General features: G+C 32.9%; 1 long non-coding RNA gene across 1 annotated transcript in view; it reads left to right on the top strand.

The window, feature by feature from the left end:
* The window catches only part of LOC105484626 (uncharacterized), a 540,758-nt gene that overhangs the window by 441,464 nt on the left and 88,896 nt on the right, over nucleotides 1-10,398 (top strand). The window lies entirely within an intron of this gene.

Below are 10,398 nucleotides of genomic sequence, written 5' to 3'. Positions count from 1 at the left end.
GAAGGGAGGTCAATAATAAAATAGGCATAAATTTTGAGTCAAGAGTAACAAGCTCATATGCAAATATGGATTCTTCATCCTGGACAATAACCTTGACCTTTCTCAGTCTCTTTGCTACTGATAGTATTGATAATACCTATCTCACCAAGTTATTGTGTGAAACTGAAAGAAAATATAGCAAGCCAACACATCTTACATAGGATTATTTATATATGCTTATTTATTTTGTTTCTTTTGTCCTCATTTGACATTCACAGAACCATGGTTAAGATAATAATATGCGAGATCTTACGGACAATACTGTCATGCAATCAATGGGAATTTCTGTGGAAAGATATGAGATTTATTCTGCAATATTTTAAAATACTTGTACAAGAAATCATAGATAGGTGCTGTAGGAATTCAAAACTTTAATCAGACAGTATAAAATTGGTCATTCTGGATAATTAACATGATGAGAGTATGTGTGGAATAATTGGAAGACTGAGAGGCAGATGGGAAAGTTAAAGATCATGTTTAACTCCATAATATATATGATATATATAAACATATATAAATATATAAATTTTATTTGTCAGTTACAAAATTAACTAGTTTAAAAGGTAAAGGGGAATTAGCAGAATCATGGAAGGTATTTCTTTTTATTTTCAGTTTATGGGTTAAGTTCATGACACAAATTATACTCGTAAACCACTTTAGAGCTGTAATATTTTTGGAAACTGGACTCTGCAGTCAACTTTCTAGTTTAAAAAGTAACATAGTTTCTTTTCTCCTTGAAATTGCAAAACAAAGTTTAAGAACATTTTTAAAAAGTATAGTAAACTTTTCCAAACATGAGAGAACAAGGGTGGCGATAGATGGATGGAACAGTAAACATCAGTGGTATTATGTCTCAGCAGAGGAGATGGGGTTAAGAGGGTCAAAGGAACAGATTTCAAATCTGGTAACTTGAAAGAATGGTGATTCCACTCATGATCATGGCAATCCATTAAAAAAACAAGGTTAGGAAAATCAATACATAAAAAAAGGTTTAGAGATATGTAGAATGTTTAGACACAGTTTGCTTAACTTTCCTGTCAGAGGTCATAGTAATTTTATAGGCATATTCAAAGACAATATAGAGCATTTAAATCTACATGAAACCCCTCTATTAACCTAAGAAACTACTGCTATGTATACTTCATCATTAAAAGTAGGATAAAAAATTAATAAGAATTTAATTCTGGTACTTGCATAATTTAAGCAAAAGTATCATATTTTATCTTGATACAAGTGCTAAACAATGTTCATTAAAAAAAAATGCTGATTTGATTGTATGACATCCAAGTGAGAATGTCATGAAAGATTTGTGGAAAAAACACCATAGCAGTTAAAATAATTGAGCATTTTAATCAATAATAGTTAAAATGCTTCAGACATATGTGTCAGAAACTTTCTGAGCATTATCTCTTTGGTTATTATTCAATGAGATAGTCAATATTTTTATTCATATTTTAAATATGAGGAAACTAAAACTCAAAGAGGCTAAATAACTTGCTTAGGCTTGTATAACTAGAAAGGAGAAGGGCTGGAGCAAGATTGAGTGGGGGCAATTTGGTATTTAAGTGGTAGTGATAGTTAAAACTGTTAGATTTAGTTTAACAGGTGAAATGACAGAGAAAAACAGAGCTGAGAACTGAGGGCTTAAATGTTCATTTATTCAATAAATATTTAAATACTTTAGTGACTGCTGAATGTAGAGTAACACTTATGTTTTAGGAATAGAAAAGGGAAATGAACTAGGGATGAAGATTTAATGCAATAAGCCAGAGAAAAGCTAAGGGTACAGAGTGGCATGGAATTTCCTTTAAAAACACTGTTCACAGCCTTTTGGGAAGAAGAAAGAATGATCAAGAGGTCAGATGACAGACAGGTTAAGGAGAATGATGAGTGATAAAATACTGTGAAATTTGTTAAGATGGTCTCTTGCACAGGTCACAGCAAAGGAGATCAACAAGAATGAGATTAGATGAGCAGGACAGTTCACCACAAAATCACACTGATTGTTATTTGCCCATATTATGTTTCTATTCAAATTATAATAGGAAAGGAAAGATTATTTTTTTTTTACAATTGTCTTCTTAGATTTATATAATAGGGTTATATAAGTGGTTTATTTTAGGACTAAATAATTTAAAAGTTAATTTTCTTTTTATAAACAAATGGGAAAAGAAAATTATATTTTCTTGATTCTGCTTTGCCTCAAGTTACTGCTATATGAGGTTCAATTTATAAAGCAATGAGCCTGAGTTGTGTATGGTTCATCAATTATTTCTGAGAGCAGTTCTAATGGAGAAGTTAGAAATGTTTTGAGCAATGACAATACCGCTGAAATGTGTCTGATCTCCCCAAGTGGCTGCTTGGAAATATAACGCTCATTTGGACGTATAGTTCTTAGTATGCTTGTTGATAAATTGGTCGCATTACTTGCTAGTCACACTTCGTGACTGTATGTCCTAAATGTATTTTCTTTGTTTTCTTAGAACATGTACTGTCATTGATAGTTAAAGAAATATCTGCCTTAGTAAAATAAAATATTTAGAAGTTCAAGATTTCTGATGTAAGTAAAAATGTCTTTTCTTATGTTTTGAAAGTGAATAACATTTTTTCACTTTAGTGAATTCATATACCTCAATGAATTAATCAAAATTCTAGCATGATAGATATAAAAGCATTGTATAAATTTAAAAGTCAGCTTTTTGGGAGGTAGAGAATGTTTAAATTCACATTGTAATCTCATAGTCATCATCATATTTGTTATCATTTGCTCTGTTGCAATTTTCCTTTACTGTAGCTGAATATTTTTAGAACACAAAGATAAATAATCATTTAATTGACCCTTTCCCCTGTGTTTTACATTTCTGTGTTGCCATTGTGTATACATAGCATGTGTTAAACTATTCTTCTGAGCTAACCTTTCCTGTCTTTACTGTCTGGTGAAGACCTCAGTATTCAATGCAAAAATATGCAAGGCAGAGTAGCAGTCATGGGAGATATTAATAAAGCTAAGTAATATAATTTTTTAAAAAAGTATTTTAACTGAAATCTATGTACATCCTTAGCCAAATTTTTATTAACTTTTGAACAAAAACATTAATAAGAAATTAGCTCAATGGAATGCCACAGTCTGGGTAGTACAATTCTATTAAGTAATACCACAGTCTGGGTAGTGGAATGTTGACATACTGAGAGGAACGATTCTTTATAAATTCTAGCATTTTAAAAATGTACAATTTTTGAGATGGTACTAAGATTGTCTTAATATTTTGGGGCACTGATGCCTAATAAAAAATGGAAGAAACACAATTACTACATCCAAATATATTTTAAGTATAGCATACAAGATCATTGACTATTTTATAAGGAAAAGGCTCAATGTCTTTTATTATATATTCCTAGAATAAATTGCCAAAGCCATGATATAAATTAAAGTTTATTTAATTATGTTGTTGCAACTATATCCAAATTTCAACTATGGGTAACTTGTACCATCCTATTTATAAACTATTCTGAATAGAAAAGGAAAAAAAAAAACAAATAAAATTCTCACCAAGACAATCACTTTTTTTTCCCCTCAACTCATAACAAGATTATTTTTATTTATTTTCTTCATGACCAGGTATCTCCTCCTGCATGGTCAGTTTGCTTTCATATCTTTTTTTTTTTTAACCCTTAACTTGTAAAATTCATTTTTTTTAAATGGAGAAGGAAAAATGACAATTAAAAATATTCACTCTTCGTTGCAAGTATTATAAAATACCTGGCTTGATTCTTAGGGATATTCGACCATTCATTTTTTTGACAGGTTAAATGGGTTTCTCTTAATATGTAGATTATTGCTGAAATAACTCTCTTTTAAACAGTATAAAGAAGGCAGGAAGTCATCTAATATGTGCATTGCCAGGAATCAGACAGTAACCATGTCTTCCATTGAATTTATCATTCTTAGACTACTTGAGCCTTTTATTTTATTTTATTTACTTTATTTTATTTACTTTACTTTATTTTATTTTATTTATTTTTTAGACGGGGTTTCACTCTTGCCCAGACTGGAGTGCAATAGCGCAATCTCAGCTCACTGCAACCTCTGCCTCCCAGGTTCAAGCGATTCTCCAGCCTCAGTCTCTCAAGTAGCTGGGATTACAGGCATCTGCCACAATGCACAGCTAATTTTTTGTATTTTATTTATTTATTGTTTTTGAGGTGGAGTCTCGCTCTGTTGCCCAGGCTGGAGTGCTGTGGCACGATCTCAGCTCACTGTAAGCTCCGCCTCCTGGGTTCACGCCATTCTCCTGCCTCAGCCTCCTGAGTAGCTGGGACTACAGGCGTCCGCCACCACGCCTGGCTAATTTTTTTTGTATTTAGTAGAGACGGAGTTTCACCATGTTGATCAGACTGGTCTCGATCTCCTGACCTCAAGTGATCCACCCGCCTTGGCCTCTCAAAGAGCTGGGATTACAGGTGTGAGCCACTGTGCCTGGTCTGAGCCTTTTAATCTTCTGATTAGTGGTGCTTTAGGCTTGACTTATAGACTGGTTACAGGAAATTCGGAAACGTCATACGTGTATTAATTTTCAATTAATTGATTTTTAGACAATATGCTTTACACGGAGAACATTACACAGGTTGTTAATCTGGATGCTATTACAACAAATATACTTCGTTCAACAGCAACTAAAAAAATTTATTTTTGTTGATTTCCGGCTGCTTACCTAGAAGTCTAAAATGCTGGCCTGGTAGTATGTAAACTGTTTTTGTAAAACACAGATGTTTGTGTTTTTGTTTTTCCTCTCAGACACACTGACTGCCTGGTATTCCCTGAAAGTTCCACTGTTTTATAACTATTGCTGATCTTGAAATTTCTTCTACTTGGAATTCTTTACCCAGTTTTTGTCTTCTTTAACTTCTCAAGGCTTAGTTTAAAAATTATCCCTTCTTGGAAGCCTTTGGTGTTCTCCAAAGAACCAGCCTATCAATAACCTTCAGCTGGTAGCATTGTGATGTTACTGATTATATATTTTCTACTGCAATATCCAGTGTTCTGGTCTTTTTTCTTATCCAAGGTAGAGATACAGTCTTGTACATCTCACAGCATATGGCATGGTGCCTAGCACTATATGAATGTCCGGTGAATATTTGCAAAATAAATAAATGAAATGGGTAGGTAGAAAAACAATATGTAAAACTAAGGAACATACTAAAAAAAAATGAGTAACCAAAAATGAGGAAGAGGTTCTTTAGTAAAATTATTGACAGTGATCTCTATTAGTAAGCTGCTATCATGTGCAACACACTGCATACTAGCTTTAAAGAGAATATCTAATTTCATTCTTATAAAAATTGTAAGATTCTCATTATATATGTGAGAAAATAAGCTCAGATAATCATTTCCTTCTTCCCAAAAGTTACTTAGTTTTAGTGGTGGAGAAAGGATTCAAACAGGTTTAACTGATTCCAAAATCCATGTTCTTTCACAATTTAAAAATTCAAATTATGTTCATCCTTTGCTGCAACAAAACAACAAAAGTAGCAAGCTTTATCCTGATGACCTATGAAATGATTTTTTTTAGGGAAGCTAAGCTCTGTGAGGATAATACAATGAACAGATTTATTCAGGATCATACCTTAATACTGTTATTTGTAGGTCCAGATATGGTGATAAATATTTAATTAGAAGAGTATATGAAATACATGTTAAAAAGAGGATTTGTGCAAACTCATTAGGCAGTCTTTCAAGCTTTGTAATGACATAAGTGGCAAGTGGATTATGGTTTATTTTAAAAGACTTGTCAATGCAATCTTGTTGGGGGAAGGGAAAGAAAGTGGAGAAAGAGAAAAAGAGAGATGGAACACATTCTTTTGCAGATTTAACAAATGATTTCACATGCTTCATGCTGTTTATTCTGTGGGATTGTTCTCTTAGCTAAATATACACACTCATAAATACCACATATTTCCTACTGTCTGTTTAAACTTTTGCAACTCATTCTTTATTTTCAATAGCTCTTCTCTCTTCAGCATCTGTGTTTCTTTTTTCTTTTTGTCCCAAATTTCTCACATATATTACAACACAGTTCAGAGGCCTCTTTTTAATTTTATCAAGTTTTTAAGCTAGCATTAGAAGCAATGTCCAGTGACCTTCGATGGTATAACTTTAAAAGTATACTGTACTCATTGTCCTATGAAAAGATCTAATTCTTCCTGAAATAGAATTCAATATAGAATCCCAATATAGAATAGAATAGAATAGAACAGAATAGAATTCAATTCGAAAACAAAAATGGAAGAATGTTAGCAGAAAATACTTCATAAACTGTATTTGATCTTGACTGTAATAGCATATAACTATTTATTATCTCTTCTTTAAAGGTGATAACCTAAAGTGAGCATTAAGATTTTTTACTCATAGTTACATGACAAATACACTTTTTAAATTAATAACTGCTGGATATGGAATTGAAGCTCAGGTATCTTTAAGTCCAAATATACTTTCTACTACACTTACATTGAAAAGTTCACTGTCTAGAAATGTAGCCTAGATTAGCAAAGGCATGCAGACCCAAAGACAATGCTATGTATACATCTTTTTATAATCATGATGTCCTTAGAGAGCCATATGTTAAACTTTTTCCAAAGGACTAATAATTTTGAATTAAATTTTAAGTCATACAACATGTTTTACTTTTTCCAGTTTTTAATTTTGGCATAATTATACATTCACAGGAAGATGTAAAGACAGAACAGAGAAGTTTCAGACCCTTTGCGCAGTCTATCCCAGTGGTTGGCATGGTTTGCATCTTATATAATTATAGTACAGTAACAAACCAGTAGTTGACACTGGGGTGTATGTGTTTGTCCTTTGTCATTTTATCACATGTGTAAATTTACATAACCACCAATGAAGTCAACATACAGAACTATTCCATTACCTCAAAGATCTCCCTCATGTTATGTCCTTATAGTACCTTCTCTGTATCATCCCTAACCCCTGGAAACCATTCATCTCTTTTTCTTTTTTGTTATTTTGAGAATATTATAAAAATACGATCATACCACACATGTCCTTTTGAGATGGGCTCTTTTCAATCAGCATAATGTTCTTGTGATTAATCTGCATCATTTCCCATGTGAATAGCCCTTGCCTTTTTATTGCTGAGTAGTATTTCATAGTATGTGTGTATCACTGTTAATTTAATCGTTCACTACTTAAGGACACTTTGCTTGTTTAGGGGTTTTGATCTATGACACACAGAGCTGCTATGACTAGTGTAGGTATTTGTATAGACATACATTTTATTTATCTGGATTAAATGTGGAGGATTACAATTGATGGGTCCTATGGTAAGTGTGTGTTTGTATGTGTGTGTGTGTGTATGTGTGTGTGTGTGTGTGTGTGTATTTAAGAGACTGCCAAACTATTTTCAGAGAGACTATCACTTTATATGCTACCTGCAGTGTATGTCAGGTGCACTGTTTCTGCATCCTAATGAAATTTTTGTTTTATCATTAAAGACATTTTTATCTGTTCTAATAGATAGGCAGTGATAACTCATTTTGGTCTTAATTTTAATTCCCTAACAGCTCGTGATGTTGACCCTTTTTTTATGTGACATTTGCCATCTATATGTTCTCTTCAGTGAAGTGCCTCTTGTATTTTACCTTTTTTACTAATTGTTAGTTATTATTATTTTTAACTGTTGAGGTTTTATTTTTTTTATTTAAAATTATTTTTTAGAGACATTTGGGTAGGAGGAGAGTATCTTGCTCTGTCACCCAGGCTGGAATACAGTGGCATGACTGTAGCTCACTGACTGCAGCCTTGAACTGCTAGGCTCAATCCATCTTCCTGCCTCAGCCTCCGGGGTAGCTAGGACTATAGGCGTGAGGCACAGGCTCCATTGAGTTTTGAGAATTATTTATGTATAGTAGGCATGATCACTTTATTAGATACGCAGCTTGCAAATATTACTTCCTAGTATGTGGTTTGCCTTTTCATTCTCTTAGCAGGCTTTTTCGTAGAACAAAGGTTTTTAATTTTGGTAAAGTTCAATTTATTGTTGTTTCTTTTATTAATTGTGCTTTTGATGTCATGTCTAATGACTCTTCCCCAGGTCCTAGATTCCAAATACTTTCTCCTGTTACACTCTAACCATTTTAGAGTTACATTTAAATCTATGATTCATTTAAAACTATTTTTTTAAAATATAAGGTGTGAAGTTTAGAACAAGATTTTTATTTTTTATTTTTTTATTTTTATTTTTTTTGCCTATTGGTATTCAATTGACAGTTTGGCAGGGATTAAATTTTAGGCTGAAAAATATTTCCCTTTATAATTTTGATGGTATTGCTTCATTGCCTTTTTCTATCCAATCTTACTGATTACTGAACCCATATAATTCTCATTTCTTTGCATTTGTATTACTGGTGTTATGAGATACTTTGATTCTGTTCCTTTACATGGTTCTTTTTTCATTCACTAGGTTGATTTATCTTTTAAATATGGAGCTTTATGTTCTTCAGATCTGGGAATTTCTCTTTCATTATTTTAAGAAATAATTTTCTCCTTTCAATTCTGTTTTTCTGTACTTTATGCTTATCAGTTAGATCATGAACATCCTGAATTTTACTTCTTTATTAGTAATTTTTACCATGGTAAACCCTCAGTCTGTCTAAGATTCTACCTCATTTTCCCCCTTGTATTTTTTTTGCATCAAATAATTTCCCCAAAATTGAAAAGGATTTCTATTTAAGACCGTTCTCTAAATATCTTAATTATTGTGGATATATGCAATGTTCATTTGTTTAACATTACTTTTAAATGGTCTCAAGGGAAAAGAGAGAAATACATTTTCAATCTTCTAACAAAAGTAGAGACCCCTGTATCTAAATTTTGAAAAAATATTTAAAGTAGTAAATATTTCAAAATGTTATTTTTCTAACTCATGATTTTCATACTCTTCTAGTATTTTATCAAATACCTGTACCTTAATTTTTAAGTTACTCTCATTGTGCCACTCATTAGGTTTTTAAGTATGTCAAAGTTTTTGAATAATATGTCTTAAAGTCAGTTTAAATTACACACAGTCTTCTTTATTTATTTATTTATTTATTTAGAGATGGAGTCTTGCTCTGTCACCAGGCTGGAGTACAGTGGCACGATCTGGGCTTACTGCAACCTCTGCCTCCCGGGTTCAATCGATTTCCCTGCCTCAGCCTCCCGAGTAGCTGGGACTACAGGCATGTGCCACCACGCCCGGCTAATTTTTTGTATTTTAATAGAGATGGGATTTCACCATGTTGGCCAGGTTGGTCTCGATCTTCTGACCTCATGATCTGCTCACCTGGGCCTCCCAAAGTGCTGGGATTACAGGCGTGAGCCACCACACCCAGCCACAGTCATGTTTATTTAAAATAGAATTTTTTTTTTTTCAGATCACTTACAACTTTTAGATCCAGAAACAAGGGAGAAAATAAATTCCACAAAATTTTCATGGCTACATACAGCCAGACATTAACAAGAATGTAGAGCTATTATTTATTGAGGGCTTCATGTGTTCTATTATAGTCTTTCTTAAAGTAGTCTAGTTGAGTAGAGCCAGAACATATACATCAACCATAGGTTTGAGTTACTACCACATACACAAACACTGATACAATCTACTACATCATAATCACCTAATTAATTACCAAAATACATCTCAGTGCCACATTCCCAACTTTTGCACAGATACACTTGGTTACCCCTCAGCTCATCAAACTCAAAGTGTCTAAAACTTAATTCATTTTCCATTGTCTATCATTCAATCCTTATTTTTTTGTTTTGACTTAACTATACTTGTAGTCACTGAATTAAAGACTTCAGAGTTATCATTAACATAACTTCACATGAAGATAATGGCTTGTCACGTCTCATTCAGGTATCTCTCACATTTATCTGTAACTCTCCAACTCCAGCAACATTCCTTGTCCACGCCCTCACTTCTTAGTGATTAATGCATCTCTTAACTAATTGTACTGCCTCCAGATTCTTCTCCTTCCAATCCATCCTACATATCTTAAAAGAGTCTTAATGAAAAACATAAGATCTCATTATCTTTTGCCCTAGGATCTTATATGCCTCTGTCGTTTACCAAATTGTGTGTAAACCTTTTAAGATGACTTTCAGCATCTGCCAGAATCTGGTTTCCACCTGATTTTCTAGATTTTATTTCAAAGTTTATTGGGTCAAAGTAGCTTCTACTTTAGGAAAATTCTTCCCCTCCCCCCCACACCCTTTTTGAATTCTGAACCATTTTGTATATCTGTCAGTATTTTAAACTCCCTCTGAAATTGACTTAACCTCACCATCTTTAGTTGTCT

Source organism: Macaca nemestrina, chromosome 1, assembly GCF_043159975.1.
Source record: "Macaca nemestrina isolate mMacNem1 chromosome 1, mMacNem.hap1, whole genome shotgun sequence".
Taxonomy (NCBI): Eukaryota; Metazoa; Chordata; class Mammalia; order Primates; family Cercopithecidae; genus Macaca; species Macaca nemestrina.
The sequence above is the reverse complement of the archived record's forward strand: the minus strand, read 5'-3'. Positions and strand labels throughout refer to the sequence as shown.